At 34.1% G+C, this 17,073-nt stretch overlaps 1 protein-coding gene across 6 annotated transcripts in view; it reads right to left on the minus strand.

Annotated features, from left to right (window-relative positions):
* Positions 1-17,073, minus strand: part of HOXC4 (homeobox C4) — a 132,916-nt gene that overhangs the window by 64,794 nt on the left and 51,049 nt on the right. The window lies entirely within an intron of this gene.

The raw sequence follows: 17,073 nt of genomic DNA on the forward strand, positions 1-17,073 counted from the left end.
CTTTAAGATTAATATAAAACTATTTATTAATCTACATTTCACTGTTGATGATGAATAAAATATGTTATTATTCTGTAAATCTTATAAAAGTTTATGATACTGCATAATTAAACATTTAGTGTGCTGTTTTTTGTACTTATATACGAACTGAACCAATCTCATATTTACAGGGTGTGATGGTACTTTCTATCCAGCTTGGAATTCAAAATGCCTGCAATTATTCTTCAGCTATCAAACTTTATGAACACTGAAACTACAGTATTTACAGGAAATCTATCAGCTCATTGCTCCTGTATTTTATGCAGGGATAGGCAAGGTGTCCGTACACGGACACAGGTGTCCGTGACTAACCCTTGAAGTGTCCACCACAACCTTAGTATATACATCTTTTCTTTCTGATTAAATAATAGGAATAAAAAAAAATATGTAGTGTGAATAAAGTTAGTGGCTTGTTGTCAAGAGACTGCTAGAGATATTGGGTGATAAGTTATAGAATAAATAAAGCCTGAGTGAAATACTGGATGTGTATCTGCATCTGTATAATAACACCAAGCTCTATACAAAGACACAGTAGTGACACTGGCACATCCGTATAGCCAGACAAGGGCTGGTTATAGGGTCAGTGGTATCTGCATCAGTATAACACCCAGCACTATATAATGACACAGTAGTGACACTGGCACATGGGTATAGCCAGACAAGGGCTGGTTATAGGATCAGTGGTATCTGCATCAGTATAATAACACCCAGCACTATATAATTACACAGTAGTGACACTGGCTCATGTGTATAGCCAGAGGAGGGCTGGTTATAGGATCAGTGGTATCTGCATCAGTATATTAACGCCCAGCACTATATAATGACACAGTAGTGACACTGGCTCATTGGTATAGACAGAGGAGGGCTGGTTATAGGATCAGTTGTATCTGCATCAGTATAATAACACCCAATACTATATAATGACACAGTAGTGACACTGGCTCATTGGTATAGCCAGAGGAGGGCTGGTTATAGGATCAGTGGTATCTGCATCAGTATAATAACACCAAGCACTATATAATGATACAGTAGTGACACTGGCACATGCGTATAGCCAGACAAGGGTTGGTTATAGGGTCAGTGGTATCTGCATTAGTATATTAACACCCAGCACTATATAATGACACAGTAATGACACTGGCACATGGGTATAGCCAGAGGGGGGCTGGTTATAGGATCAGTGGTATCTGCATCAGTATAACACCCAGCACTATATAATGACACAGTAGTGACACTGGCACATGCGTACAGCCAGACAAGGGCTGGTTATAGGGTCAGTGGTATCTGCATCAGTATATTAACACCCAGCACTATATAATGACACAGTAATGACACTGGCACATGGGTATAGCCAGAGGGGGGCTGGTTATAGGATCAGTGGTATCTGCATCAGTATATTAACACCCAGCACTATATAATGACACAGTAATGACACTGGCACATGGGTATAGCCAGAGGGGGGCTGGTTATAGGATCAGTGGTATCTGCATCAGTATATTAACACCCAGCACTATATAATGACACAGTAATGACACTGGCACATGGGTATAGCCAGAGGGGGGCTGGTTATAGGATCAGTGGTATCTGCATCAGTATATTAACACCCAGCACTATATAATAACACAGTAGTGACACTGGCACATGGGTATAGCTAGAGGAGGGCTGGTTATAGGGTCAGTGGTATCTGCATCAGTATATTAACACCCAGCACTATATAATGACACAGTAATGACACTGGCACATGGGTATAGCCAGAGGGGGGCTGGTTATAGGATCAGTGGTATCTGCATCAGTATATTAACACCCAGCACTATATAATAACACAGTAATGACACTGGCACATGGGTATAGCCAGAGGGGGGCTGGTTATAGGATCAGTGGTATCTGCATCAGTATATTAACACCCAGCACTATATAATGACACAGTAGTGACGCTGTCTCATGGGTATAGCCAGAGGAGGGCTGGTTATAGGATCAGTGGTATCTGCATCAGTATATTAACACCCAGCACTATAAAATAATGTTTTTAATTTCAAATGTACCTTGGTGTCCTTCACTAATGTCTGTACTTTGGAAAATGTCTGCCACAGCCTTTGTCTGTGCCTATCCCTGATTTTATGTGATGTAAAGATGTAAATAAAAAACATAAACAAATCAGTATTCTGTTTCTTAGTTTTGGTAAAAAAATGCATTTTCATAATTTTCATAGAAGGCAAAGATTATTCTTTGATCTTCACAACTGCTGGAATTCTCCTGCTACAGAACTTTAGGGCATCACTCCAATCTTTTAGAGTTTGCCATGTGAAAACTTTGAATTCAGTTCTGGTATTTTTGGCTTGCTTGCCAATGACATTCTAATCCAGAAGACGTTCATCTATTTGAATTGGCTTGCTTGTCTAAATTACATATGTGATAAATTCTGAAGATCTATTTTTTTGATAAAAAGATTGGCTAAAAACACTTGAAAACACAAACAGTAACATTAGTGACAGTATACACTAATTTTCATATAACTGCCTGTAATAGACACTACTATAAAGAACAATATGCACAGATAACAATCTAAAAATCCAGTATAAAACCTTTTAAAAACTTACTTAGAAGCTCCCAGTTTAGCACTGTTGAAAAGGTTAGGCTGGGACACCCACAGAAATTGACTGGCAAACAAAAAAAGCAGACACCCCCCCCTTCCCTGCATATGAAAAGACCATTTACACAAACAGGTACAAGCTGGAGTAGGTAGACAACAGGCTACTTCTAAAACTTTCGGGCTTGGTTAGGAGTCCGAAAATCAAAATAATATTATTTGAAAATAAGCAAAAGTATACATTTTTAAAAACCCTGAATGTGCTTTATAAATAGATGATCATCTACAAAACATTTATGCAAAAAGAATCTAGTATACAATGTCCCTTTAACAAATCAGCTACTTCAATACCACCTCAAACTCCACAGTCTCTTCTGTGTTGTGTTATAGCTCCATTAAACTACAGTCCCAAAATGCTGTGGGGTGCAAACCATGGCATGGAGCCAACTGCTAGTATTAATAAATAGAAAATTGATGATTGCGCTCAGTAAGGAAAATTAAATAAAAACAAGTTTTATTTATCAAAATATATTGATGAGACACATGTCGAACCATTGCCAGTGCTTAGGCATAGCTAAACCGGTCATATAAAAGTATCCTTAAATGCCTTTAACAATTTACTGTCGCAATAACAAACCAGCTAGAACATGATTTAAAGAAAAAGCTGTCATAAAGAGCATGTATGTAACAGTGTAAAATAAAAAGCATAGCAAGCTTAAACTGAAATGTTACTTCCATAGATTTTGATAGTGATGACAAATTGATAATTATAAGAAGTAATACTGGTTTATTTATGACTGCACTAAGCAGTGATAACAAGGGTGGACTGGGCCAGGGGAAGGGTGGCAATTGCCACGTAGGCCACTCTTGGTAAAGGAATCAGGGCCAGTGCAAAAGGTGCAATACCCAGCAGTTTTTTTTCCCTTGTATTTAAATGTGTATCTGTCTGCAGCATATGTATATAAACATACATACATATGGGTGTGTAGTTTTTTTTTATCTGTAGCTATATTCACACCTTTCTGTCTATCCATAAACTGCCATTGACAGAGCTGTGCCTGCCCAGCCCAATGCCCAATTTACTAAGCACCTTATTTGTGGGTTGGCTCCTGGTTACTATAGCTGTAGGCAAGTTATAGAAGGGGTATATGAATGATAACCAAAGATCTACTACCACTTGAAAACCTTTAGAAATCATGGGTTTTCTCTGTCTTTTGACTGACAATAAGAAAGCAATAGCAAAAAAAAGTGATTATTATCATCTATCTCTGGACATGTTTAACAGTTTAAAAGTGTGATTTTATCATTATTTTAACATTTTACTTATAAACTGACCATGCCTGCAATAGACAAAAGACAAAGATATGGCTTATAAAAAAAAAAAGGTCTCAATGGGTTTTCTCAAGAGTGTAAGGCTGCTCTAGACAATTGAAAAACATATGAGAAAAATGACATGAAAGTATTGTCTGATGAACTGGATTATTTAGAAATTGTTCTCAATGCAAAGGATTTGATGAATTTTCAGGTGCAAAGTCATCTGAAAACCAATACAAAAAAATGTATTTTTTTCCACTGGAAAAAGCATGAGTTTAAGAATGGCTTGTTGCACAGTAAAAATCTTTTGAAAGAGTTAATTGAGTGTATCTGTTCTATAGCTGTCATGTAATGGAAATTTATGATCAGAGACAGATTGTATATAGAGCCAGGCCATAATTAACCTCTTAACTACCATCTGGTTGTTTATATACATCACACAGTCCTTGTTTTAAAGAACTGCATTGATATATCTACATGACCAGATGGTCTAAAGATATGTGCTTTTCAATGCACAGATCTTTAGAAGTAGGAGGTCATAGTACAAGTGTAGGTTTCCAATTGGCTCCCTAACTTTTATTCTGCCCTCACAGACTCCCTAAACCAATCAAGGAGGCTGTTACATAACATAGCACATAAAAGACCATTGGTATTTGAGGAGCAAATTATCCTAGTTCTGAAAGGATTGATCACACCTTTTGATGTTCTAGTCTTGAAAACTAGTTTCTTTTCTTCTATGGTTCATCCTTTCACTGGAGTCCAACTATCTGACTATCTAAGGGAGTCTTCCTCACGCTGAGTCAGTGCAAATTTGGTTATAAATGGTCTTTAGGTTTAATTTATATTCAGTATTATTATTAATGCAGTCTCACTACTGTTAAACAGAAGTATGTATGCCTTAAGGCCAAGGGACAGTGTACTGTAAAATAGTTTTTCCCTTAATGGGCCAGATTACGAGTGGCGTGCTAACAGATACGTACAAGAGAAAAGGAGTTTATTGCATCTGTTTGCCTGCATTGGGTGTAGCGCTAGTATTACAAGTTGAAAATAAAAGTGATCATTTGAGCGCAATTGAAGTTAATGCTCGTTAGGATAGCACGTCCTCGGAGCTCTGGTTAAATGTTTCATAAAACAAAAAAGTGTCACAAAACACATCAAAAATACATTACAATGTACAGTAACACTCATAATAACACTATCTGATTGTAGCACAGAAAAGTTATAAGGGCTCAAAGATAGGAGGTATCAGGTGTTAGAAAAAAAAGGACTGGAAAGGGCTTTAACATAGAAATTCATACATATACATGTCTAAATAATATGTATATGCCTGTATGTGTATATTATATATATATATATATTTATATATATATATATATATATATATATATATATATATATATATATATATATATATATATATATATGTGTGTGTGTGTGTGTGTGTGTGTGTACATATCTAATTATGAATTTATATGTGTATTTACTTACATATATACAGATATAAACACATAAGTACATATGTATACATGTATAGACATTCATATAAGTGCAATAATATTATTTAATAAAGTGTTTAACTGTGTATTTATATTTCAATGTCCGGTTAGTGCACTTGAGAATATGCAATCAGGTTTGCACGCGAGAAGGGTGTTTCCACCCCTCCCCCCATAAGTTTGGCTCCATTGACTTCTATGGGGAAATACGTTAACGCACGCGAGGGAAAACAGTTTAATTTTCAACTTATTACTGTAATATGAGTGCTACCCAACGTACGCAAAAAGCTTACTTCTAGCGGAGTTAGCGCGCGAGCTGGAGAGCAAAATACTGCTCCACTTGTAATCTGGCCCAATGTGTTTCCAATAGCTTGTTATACCAATTGAAGAGCATAAAATGTATGAAAAATTGTTTCTTTAGGCTTGTTTTTGTATATGAAATAGTTGAGTTTTTTGTGTTCTTTGAAACCACAAACTATTAAAATGGCCTGAGCTTGCAGGGAAATCAGCTGTTATTATTATATCACTTTCTGTAAACAAACACGCTTCTTTATATTATCATAATAATTATATTATCTCTGTCTGGATACCAAAGCCCAGAGAAAATGAACGTTTCATTACTTATCTCTCCAACTTCCCATTGGAAGTCGAATTTCTTTAGCTGGCTATGCTTATACAGCTTTTCTTTAGCCAATACTTAAAGGACCAGTAAACACAGCAGATTTACATAATCAACAAATGCAAGATAACAAGACAATACAATAGCATTTACTCTGAATTTCAAATGAGTAGTAGATTCTTTTCTAACACATTTTAAAGTTATGTATATTTCCACTCCCCCTGTACCATGTGATAGCAATCAGCCAATCACAAATGCATATACGTATAGTCTGAGTTCTTGCACATGCTCAGTAGGAGCTGGTGACTCAAAAAAAGTGTAAATGTAAAAGACTGTGCACATTTTTTTTAATGGAAGTAAATTGGAAAGTTGTTTAAAATTGCATGCTCTATCTGAATCATGAAAATTTAATAAAGCCTGAGTGTCCCTTTAAAGGACCACTAAATACAGTAGAATTGTATAAGTAACAAGTGCATAATAAAAAGACAATGCAACAACACTTACTCTGAATTTCAAATCAGTAGTAGATTTTTTCTCACAAATTTATTTTTTCCTTATTTGCTGGCCCCCTGTATCATGTGAAAGCCATCAGCCAATCATAGAGTAGTATACATTCTCTCTTTAAAATGAATACTTGACTGCCAGAAATATATGTCATCATATAGAATGCCAAAATATTTATTTACAATCATTTTAGAAATAAGGCTTTCTACAATAAGTGTTTTGTAATATAGTGTTAGCTAATGCAGTTCATACAACTTGAAAGCCCTGAATTCTGCAACAAAGTCAAAAGGAATTAACAAGCTGTTGGAAGACAGTTATTTATGGATAACCAATTTGCAAGCTGGCTATTTTAGTTTAAAGGGACATTCCAGCCACAATTGGAATCCACATGAATGCATTTCAGTTTTGAAAATAAGCATTTTAGAATTATACATGTATTAGCAAAATATTCATGTATTTATGTATGCACTGTGCACCAGCATTTTATGAATTTGTTAATTGCTGACATGATAAAAGCCCCACTGGCACTCTGAGCTAGAGGCGTAACTAGAAACCACAGGGCCCAGGTGCAAGAATCTAAGAAGCCCCCCCACCTCCCCCCAAAAAAACAGGTGAATTTGATACATATCTTTTTATTTTTTTAATTTTTTTTTTACATTTAACACAGAAAAAAAAAATGTGAATCAAATTAAATGTCTGCAAAAGGAGGTACCCCGTGCCCACAGTCTGTGAGATGGTCTGACCCCCTATTATTGTATATAGTGACACTGTTTAACCCACCAGTACTCTATATAGTGAGTTAGTGACACAGTCTTTAATCTGCCGGTGAGATGGCTGGCCTGACCCTACCCACCCCAGTACTTTATAAAGTGACCACAGTAGTCTGTAACATGGTCCAGCCCCCCCATACTGTTTATAGTAGTACTGTATAGTGACACTGTTTACCCCCCGCCCCCCATGCTGTAGTAACAAGGTCTGTAATTTGCTGGTTCCACAAACATACACACACACATACATACATGCACAAATACACACACTGTCACATACATACACACATACACACACACATAAACACCAATGGGTAAAACAGAAACACTAACCCCTGTAGTCAGAGACAACAGTGAGGCATCATGTCACACTCACATGGTATCAGTGCAGGCAGTGGCAGGTCAACTTTTTTATTGGGGGGAAAATATATATATTTTTTAAGCTGGGCCCCCTCCCTCAGGGGCCCAGTTGCAGTTGCGACCTCTGCACCCCTTGTAGTTTTGCCCCTGCTCTGAGCAGCTGCAGTATGTAAAATGCTGGTGCACTGAGAATATCTAGCTATGCTTTACATACACGTGCAGAGAAAAATGTTAACACTAAAACAGTGATAACTTCTACAAGAAGCATTTTTGCAAGTATGTTTCAATTCAAGGGTGGAGCTCATTTATGTGCATTTCAATTTTGACCAGAATGTCCCTTTAGTAGTCAGTTAGCTGGCAAACTTGCATGTAAATAACAGCCACCTTGGAGATTTTTCTACAATTCAGCTATTTTTGATATTCAAAGGATTCACCAGCTTGGAGAGAAATTGTAGTTTCGACTTCACAGGGTTGAACTCACTGAATGCTCAAAAGAAAAATGACGAAACTCTCCAGCACTGTGAGATCTCTCTCATTTAGGTATGTGAATGAGAGACAAGTCCAGTGCAATATAGCACTGCATGCTATGTGCTTTGCATTTCATACTACTATACATTTCAGATCGGGTCATTTCACTATTACTGCATTTAAGCTTTGCACTTTATCATTTATATTTTAATATATTTCGATTTCGATCTAGCAGTGATTTCACAAATTCTGATTTTGCTTCAAATGTTTCTGTGTTATTTTAACAAACTAGGAGAATACATTATATATTTCTGTGTATATTTTACAAATGACATTGCTCTTTGTACTTGCTTCAATGTAAACAAAGACTGGCAGTTTCAGAAAGTGGGAGGGACAGGGCAGTTCTTTGGGCTGAACAGGGGCGTTCCCAGGGTATGTCTGAATATTTCTCACAAGTCTTGTGAAATTTTCTAACCATATTAAACAAACCGGTCTCACTGATTTATCTCGCTAGCTGTATGCAGGTGAAGTTTGTTCAAAATTCACAATACACTTATTTTAACTAATAGAAAAGTAATATATACTAAAATATAGACAAAAGCAAGTTAAATTGTAGTGAAAACATTTCAGTTTAATTTGTAATTGATGCAAACTGTGCCTTTAAATCAGCCCTAGTTGTTCTCCAGTTACCTTCTCTCTCCCATGTGAAATTTTATATCCCAGAGAACTTTATTACTTTCTATGGAAGGCATCTCTCATCTCTCTGGGACTTCCAGGTTCCTCCATTTTTATTTGAAAATACAGTGAGTTCAGTCCCTGTGACGTATGCACTATAATCTCTTTCAAAACTAGAGAATGTTTGATTATCTGGCACATAGAAAGTAATGAAGCTCCCTGGGAAACTGAAGGTAACAGTTTTTAAGTGCAATGTGCAATGTAATTTATAAAAGATACACATAAATATACAAAGTATAAGACTAATTTGTTAGTTACACAGAAATCGTAAATCCTAAATGCACAGCTGTATACAAAATAAAATACAAAAAAAAGAAAGTGCAAAGTTTAAATGTAATAAAAGTTCATCTGAAGTGTAAAGTGATAGAAAGTACTAAGGACAAAGTGTAAATTCAGCAGAACCACCATGACATGCAATGCTATATTGCACTGGCCTTGTTTTTCTTTCACATATATAAATGCACCTTTGAGAACTATAGCAAGATCTGCCTTTTGAAAATTTCACTAGAGTGCTGAAGGATTATTTTAGATTATCTCACCTGAGCGGAGAGGTTTTGAACCTCAAGTGGGTCTATCCTGTAAAATTTAACTGTACAGAAAACATTTTGGATGGAAGACAATCTGTCTGTAAAACATGTCTGCTAGAATGTGAGTTTAGTGTGTGTTTCTTTGCAGGGAGAAAATTAAAACCAGCACTGTTGGTTGTGCTTTAGGACTGGAGTTGACCAGTCCTGGTTTAAAGTAAAGTGTTTCAATATTGAACAGATGAGTTTGACCAACCTCCAAACAAGTCCTTCAGTCTAAAATCTGATTAGTTGGTTGATTGTTTTTTAATCTACCTAGCACTGAGTTTACACAGCTGACACAATATATGTTTGCAATTGACACTAATATAGGTTTCAACCCATTTTACATCTGAGGCTTTCTATAGTTAGGTTTTGAAGCTCTAAATATAGCAAGTCAGCAGATGCAGTGTATGTGACTTTAAAGGGAATGAAATACAATGTTTTTTTTTCTTTCATGATTCAGACAGAGCATACAATTTTAAACAACATACTAATTGAGTTTTATTATCAAATTTGTTCATTTGTTCAAAATCCTTTATTGAAGGAACAGAATGCATTACTAAAGGGTACCTGATCACATCAGGTGAACCAATGACATGAAGCAAATATGTGCAGCAATCAATCAGCAGTTAGTTCCCTGTATGTACATTGCTACTACTGAGCCTGTCTAGGTATGTTTTTCAAAAATGGATAAGAAGAGAACAATGCAAATTAGAAAATAGATGTAAGTTGGAAAGTTGTTTAAAATTGCATGCTCTGTCACATTCATAAAAGTTAAAATGGTATTCACTATCCCTTTTTGGCATTGTAGGTTCAATAGAATTTTGAAATCAAACACTTGCAATAAAAAATACACAACCACTTTCAGTTTTTCAAACACATAAGTCAAAGTTGCTTTGTACTATTTATCTAAAAAAAGCAGCCACATATATTATTACATTTCAGAGAGTATATTTTCATTATTGTTTAGGTAGTAGATGATTATGATGTAACTATGTTCAATAACATATAATACACCTTTCATTTACTCCAAATGATTTTTTATTGATACACATCAGAATTTTTTATTTAAAGACATATCAGTGTAAAAGCAATTCCCTAAACAATATTTGAAATTTTCGATCACTAATATATGCATACCCCATCTTACATGTGCATGCGCCACAATAGGTTTGTGTGTTTAAAGGGATAGTAAAGTCAAAATTAAACTTGTATGATTCAGATAGAGCATGTAATTTTAAGACACTTTTAAATTCACTTCTATTTTCAAATGTGCTTTGTTCTATTAGTATCCCTTGTTGAAAAAGAATACACAGATATCCTATACAAGTTGGAGCTAGCTGCTGATTTGTGCCTGCACACATTTGTCTCTTGTAACTAGATGTGTTCAACTAGCTGCCAATGTTCCTTCAGCAAAGAATAACAAGACAATGAAGCAAATTTCATAATAGAAGTACATTTCAAATTTGATTAAAATGTTATGTTCTATCTGAATCATGAAAGAAACTTTGGAGTTTCATGTCCCTTTAACAATGTGTATAGGAATGGGAATGTGTTGGAACTGGCATTTATTTATATATACTACTTGTGAGCATTTAAGTGATTGTTGACATGTATTTAGTATCTGGCCACAACCCGAGCTTTCTTTATGTGACATTCATGTAATTGTATTAAAGGTACATGAAATTAAATTTTTTCTTTCATGTTTCAGTTAGAGTGTACCATTTCAAATACCTTATTAATGTAAATATATTATCAAATTGACTTTTTTTCTATTGCTATCCTTTGTTAAAAAAATATCTAGGTAGCTACATGAGCAGCAATTCATTATTGGGAGCTAACCAGTGACTGGTTGCTTCACACATGCACCTCTTGTCATTGGCTAAACATGTGTTCAGTTAGTTCCTAGTAGTGCATTGCTGCACTTTAGCTGAGTTTTAATATGTAAGCAACCCATATGCAGGGATAAAATACAATGTAATATGCAAACAATAGTTTAATAAGTATATGCTCTAACATATAAGAGCATTTTTATTTTACACTTGCATGTCCCTTTAAGAAGATGCAAGTGGAGTTTAGAGAGTATCTCTTTAAACTTCGTTTGGAAACACCATGTGGATAATTTATTTATAATATATATTTTATAGTCCATAAAACCCTCTAAGAACTGACATTGTTTTCCAAATTAACGTTTGTATACACCTGATAGTCAATCATCAGTTAATGATGACTACTCTTTCCCTTTTGGTCGCACCACAAGAACGACGTTTTCGTAGGCACTGGAACCTCCCTTTAAATATGTAATATTTTAAAATAGCCTCATTCACATGTAAAACAGAAATGTATTGAATTTCCTCTAGTGAAAGATGCAGTCAATATCGCACTGTTATATAATATTTAATGGTCTGGACACGTTCTCATAAACAATAATACACAGAAAATCAATATTACAGGTATCTATATCACTAAAAACGTTACAATTATGTAAACTAGAAATATCATTGTACATTTATTCTGACTCTAGTAGTATTAAAAATAATGGCAACATATTTCTTCCAAGTTGGAATTGTGAGACATTCATCTGCAAATTCCATTAGGATTCATAATCTGAAAAATATTAGAAGTTTGCTAAACTGTTCATTTCATTCTTTAGAGACAACTTGAGACAAGTATGGCATTCTGTACTGTTTTTGTTACACCAAATGTTATCAGATCAATGGATAAATGGTAACCAACTTCCTGACCAAAATGTCAGGGTGATTGCAAGAGCACGGAACTCATTATTTATGTCCTTATATGAAACATGAATTACAGGCTACTTTGAAGTTTCAAAGAAACGAACGTTTGTTGGTGTTGGTGAGGCATTATGTTGGGCTGACATAAATACTCATTAAGAGGGGTCAGAGGATCTACCTTTCCTACAAGTCTCCTGATTGATAGATAGATAGATAGATAGATAGATAGATAGATAGATAGATAGATAGATAGATAGATAGATAGATAGATGATAGATAGATAGATAGATAGATGATAGATAGATAGATAGATAGATAGATAGATAGATAGATAGATAGATAGATAGTTAGATGATAGATAGATAGATAGATAGATAGATAGATAGATAGATAGATGATAGATAGATAGATAGATAGAGAAATAGATGATATATAGATAGATAGATAGATAGATAGATAGATAGATAGATAGATAGATAGATAGATGATTGATAGATAGATAGATGATAAGACAGAGAGAGAGAGACAGATAGATAGATAGATAGATAGATAGATAGATAGATAGATAGATAGATAGATAGATAGATGATAGATTGATAGATAGATGATAGATAGATAGATAGATAGATAGATAGATAGATAGATGATAGATAGATAGATAGATAGATAGATAGATGATAGATAGATAGATAGATGATAGATAGATAGATAGATAGATAGATAGATAGATAGATAGATAGATAGATAGATAGATAGATAGATAGATGATAGATAGATAGATAGATAGATAGATAGATAGATAGATAGATAGATAGATAGATAGATAGATAGATAGATAGATAGATAGGACAGATAGATAGACAGGACAGATAGATAGACAGACTGATAGACAGACAGATAGATAGATAGATAGATAGATAGATAGATAGATAGATAGATAGATAGATAGATAGATAGATGATAGATAGATAGACAGACAGACAGACTGATAGACAGACAGATAAATAGATAGACAGGACAGATAGATAGATAGATAGATAGATAGATAGATAGATAGATAGATAGATAGATAGATAGATAGATGATAGATAGATAGATAGATAGATAGATAGATAGATGATAGACAGACAGACAGACTGATAGACAGGCAGATAAATAGATAGATAGACAGACAGACAGATAGATAAAGAGATAGATAGAGAGATAGATAGATAGATAGATAGATAGATAGATAGATAGATAGATAGATAGATAGATAGATAAAATAGATATATTAAGAAATCGTTTATGTTTTATTTAATGGCATCACTCTGGAACATTATTATCCTATAAAGAACTGTGTGTTAAAATGTACCTCCTACTTATACACCAAACATCTTCCTCACTTCATATATTCATTCTCAGTTGATGTAATATTTTCATATATATATATATATATAAATATGTTTAACCTCGCCTGGCCCTTCAGTTCCTGAAATTCTAATTTAAAAAATGTTTACTAGTTCTGGCCTGGTGACTTTCCTTGAACAAACTATATCTATAGCCAGCATCAGTATTGCAATTAGACCACTTACCAGTGTCTGTATTGTAAATTCACATTGTATTTTCAGTTCATTATTCAGTAGTCAATGGGATACAAAATATATCAACAACATAAAACAAAATAAACTGCAACTCTCAGAATTAGATCCCAACCACCAGCCTTTAATCAGTGCTGGTTTGTCCATATTAAGCTACATATTTTCTGGATTTAATTAACTCTAAAGAAGGAAAACCGACCCCCTAATGGATAGGTTTAAATAGGAAGACAAAGATGAAACCAGAACATTTCCGAAATTCATAAATCTTGTACTTTAACCACTTGTTAGCTCTGTCTTAAAGACGGAAATGTATAGGTGTCTAGTACCAAACCTAACAATCATGTTGTTGCTTGTTGCTGCAATAATGATAAAGCATTGGCAGAGTTCCCAGACACTTTAAAATGAGATTACCAGGTGGTAAATGAACTGTGTCTCCCTGCACAAGGACATATTGTGATCTAAGCTTTCAAACACTGCTATGATCTAACATAGTCACTGTGCACTACTGTACACACTGGGAGTGCGCGCGAGCGCGTGCACGTCTGTGTAAGAACACACAAAGGGGATCTATATTTATACAATATGATTACTTCACCCATAGTACTGAGTATGCACTAAATACACCACCAAATTATACCTTCCTAATCTTAATACTGCTAAATCAGACCAGATGACTCAAACTATAGACAATAAACATTTCTCTACAAAGACTGTAGACATCAAAGTAATAGGTAACCTAGATCCACTAACTATTCAAAGAACTCACCATTAAGAAAATTATCCACACTCTAAGTTGTCCTACTATTTTGATTCACAATATATTTATATCAAATATTTAGTGAATCAGGTCCATGTGACAATTTGGAGATTGTTTTTTTTTTATTGGATATGTCTTTATTTGGACCCGAATATCAGTATGGGGGGTTAGCTATCCATATAATTATCTACATATATTTTTGGATGTTAGCATAAGCGTTGTAACAGAAAGGTGGTCAGTCATCTATATTTCCTGAGAGGTCCTGAAATGCCAACCTTCTTGTTATATATATGCTGGATTTAAATTTGCAGTAAGAATTTTTCTTCCCTTATGAAATGGGTAGAGTAAACATAAAAGGTATCTATTATATACATTTGAGCCTTTTAACTGCAGCTCACTATACAGATATACGTTTGTCACACCTGATAACCAAACAATGCAGTCACTAACAGAATTGGAAAAATATGGTCCTTGGACAGATATTTAGAAGTTGAATATCACCATACAAGTAGGACAAATAATTGTAAAAGTAAATACACTTTCTAATAACAGAGCCACAGGGCAGTTTCATTTTTTATTTTACATTTATTAGAGTCTTGTCCTCTGGGTATCTATTTCATGTACCCAGTTTGTATATCCCTTACAATGTCTATTGTCCTGTATTTTTCCTCTGTGTAATGAAGCACGTGGTTATTTAAACATTTGAATTTAAAGAGAAAATAATTTATTATAGTAAAGTTTTTGGGCAACTTGTCATCAGAGTTGCCCCAAATAAACTCTTTTCAATCTAATTTGGAAAACTGGGGAGTCCCTGGTAACCTGGCTGTTCTCACTTTCAGGTGTGCCTGCGGGTTTTTGGTCGCTATATATATTTAAATAAACACTATTTCCTACAGATAGATAATGACCTAACAATATTTATATTAGTATAGTACAGAATCACCCAATCTAACATATAAATTAAGCATATTCCATTCTAAGTAATTGGTTAACACTTGCAGTTAATAAAATATAAATGTCATAAATTATAATAACTTAAAACTATTGTGTTTTATAGTATTTATTGTCAAAAATAATCTTTAGTGGGGAAAAAAATGCTCATTAAAATATCGGATATTATATAATTACCCCAGTACAATAAAAATACACTTCGTGTCAAATTGACTAATACAATTTTAATTGTTTATGTCTGTAACGAAGTAACTATATTACCTATTTTCATGAGAAAGTGTTAGGATATTGAAAGTAATTACATATTTTTAAGTGTTTACACTTCCACTATAAAATGTTATTTATTTATTTTTTTATGACTAGGTGTGTTACTATTATTTTATGAATATACTGCGCAAACTTGGATTGAGTTCATTGCTACTGTAATGAAATGTAATTGCTGTGAAATAAAAAATATTACCATGAGTGTGTGAGTACTAAAATAAGGTGTGTCTACATTTCCATTACAGGTAAAATTACAGCAGCCTTTATTTGTTCAGATATAAATTTAAAGGGTAATTACTAACCATAATAAAAACGACTGTGCATATCTAAGTTGTTCAATTTCTAATTTATAAATTGTTTAGAGAAGGGAATTAGACATGTCTGAACTGCTAAAGTTTATTATGGAGTTTATGGAGTACAAATGTTCCTGTGTTGCTTGGAAGGTCCCAAATACAGTTGGTTCAATTTATAATCTGTATGTGTGTGTATCAGTCTGTGTTTGATAGTATGTATTGTAGTTTATATTAGTGTGTGTATCAGTCTGTGTTTGATAGTATGTATTGTAGTTTATATTAGTGTGTGTATCAGTCTGTGTTTGATAGTATGTATTGTAGTTTATATTAGTGTGTGTATCAGTCTGTGTTTGATAGTATGTATTGTAGTTTATATTAGTGTGTGTATCAGTCTGTGTTTGATAGCATGTATTGTAGATTTATATTTATATTAGTGTGTGTGTATGTATCAGTAAGAGTTTGATAGCATGTATTGTAGATTTATATTTATATTAGTGTGTGTGTGTATCAGTATGAGTTTGATAGTATGTTTTGTAGATTTATATGTATACTAGTGTGTGTGTTTGTGTGTGTAATATGTATGTGTGTGTGTCACTCTAAGCTTGATAGTATGTATTGTAGATTTATATTTATGTCTGTATGTACTGTATATTTTACAAACATACGCACACACTCAGTTCTAAGTTATGTGATCATGTGAGTGTAGATGTCTAGCTATAAGAAAATGTGTGTGTAGATATCTAGCTATAAGTAAATGTGTGTGTGTGTGTGTAGATGTCTAGCTATAAGTAACTGTGTGTGTATGTGTGTACATGTTTGGATATAAGTAAGTGTGTGTGTGTGTGTGTAGATGTCTAGCTATAAGTAAATGTGTGTGTACATGTTTGGATATAAGTAACTATGTGTGTACATGTTTAGCTATAAGTAAATGTGTCTGTGTGTGTGTGTAGATGTCTAGCTATAAGTACATGTGTGTGTACATGTTTGGGTATAAGTTACTATGTTTAGCTATAAGTAAATGTGCCTGTGTGTGTGTGTAGA

The sequence above is a fragment of the Bombina bombina genome, chromosome 3 (genome assembly GCF_027579735.1).
Source record: "Bombina bombina isolate aBomBom1 chromosome 3, aBomBom1.pri, whole genome shotgun sequence".
In the NCBI taxonomy this organism is placed as follows: domain Eukaryota; kingdom Metazoa; phylum Chordata; class Amphibia; order Anura; family Bombinatoridae; genus Bombina; species Bombina bombina.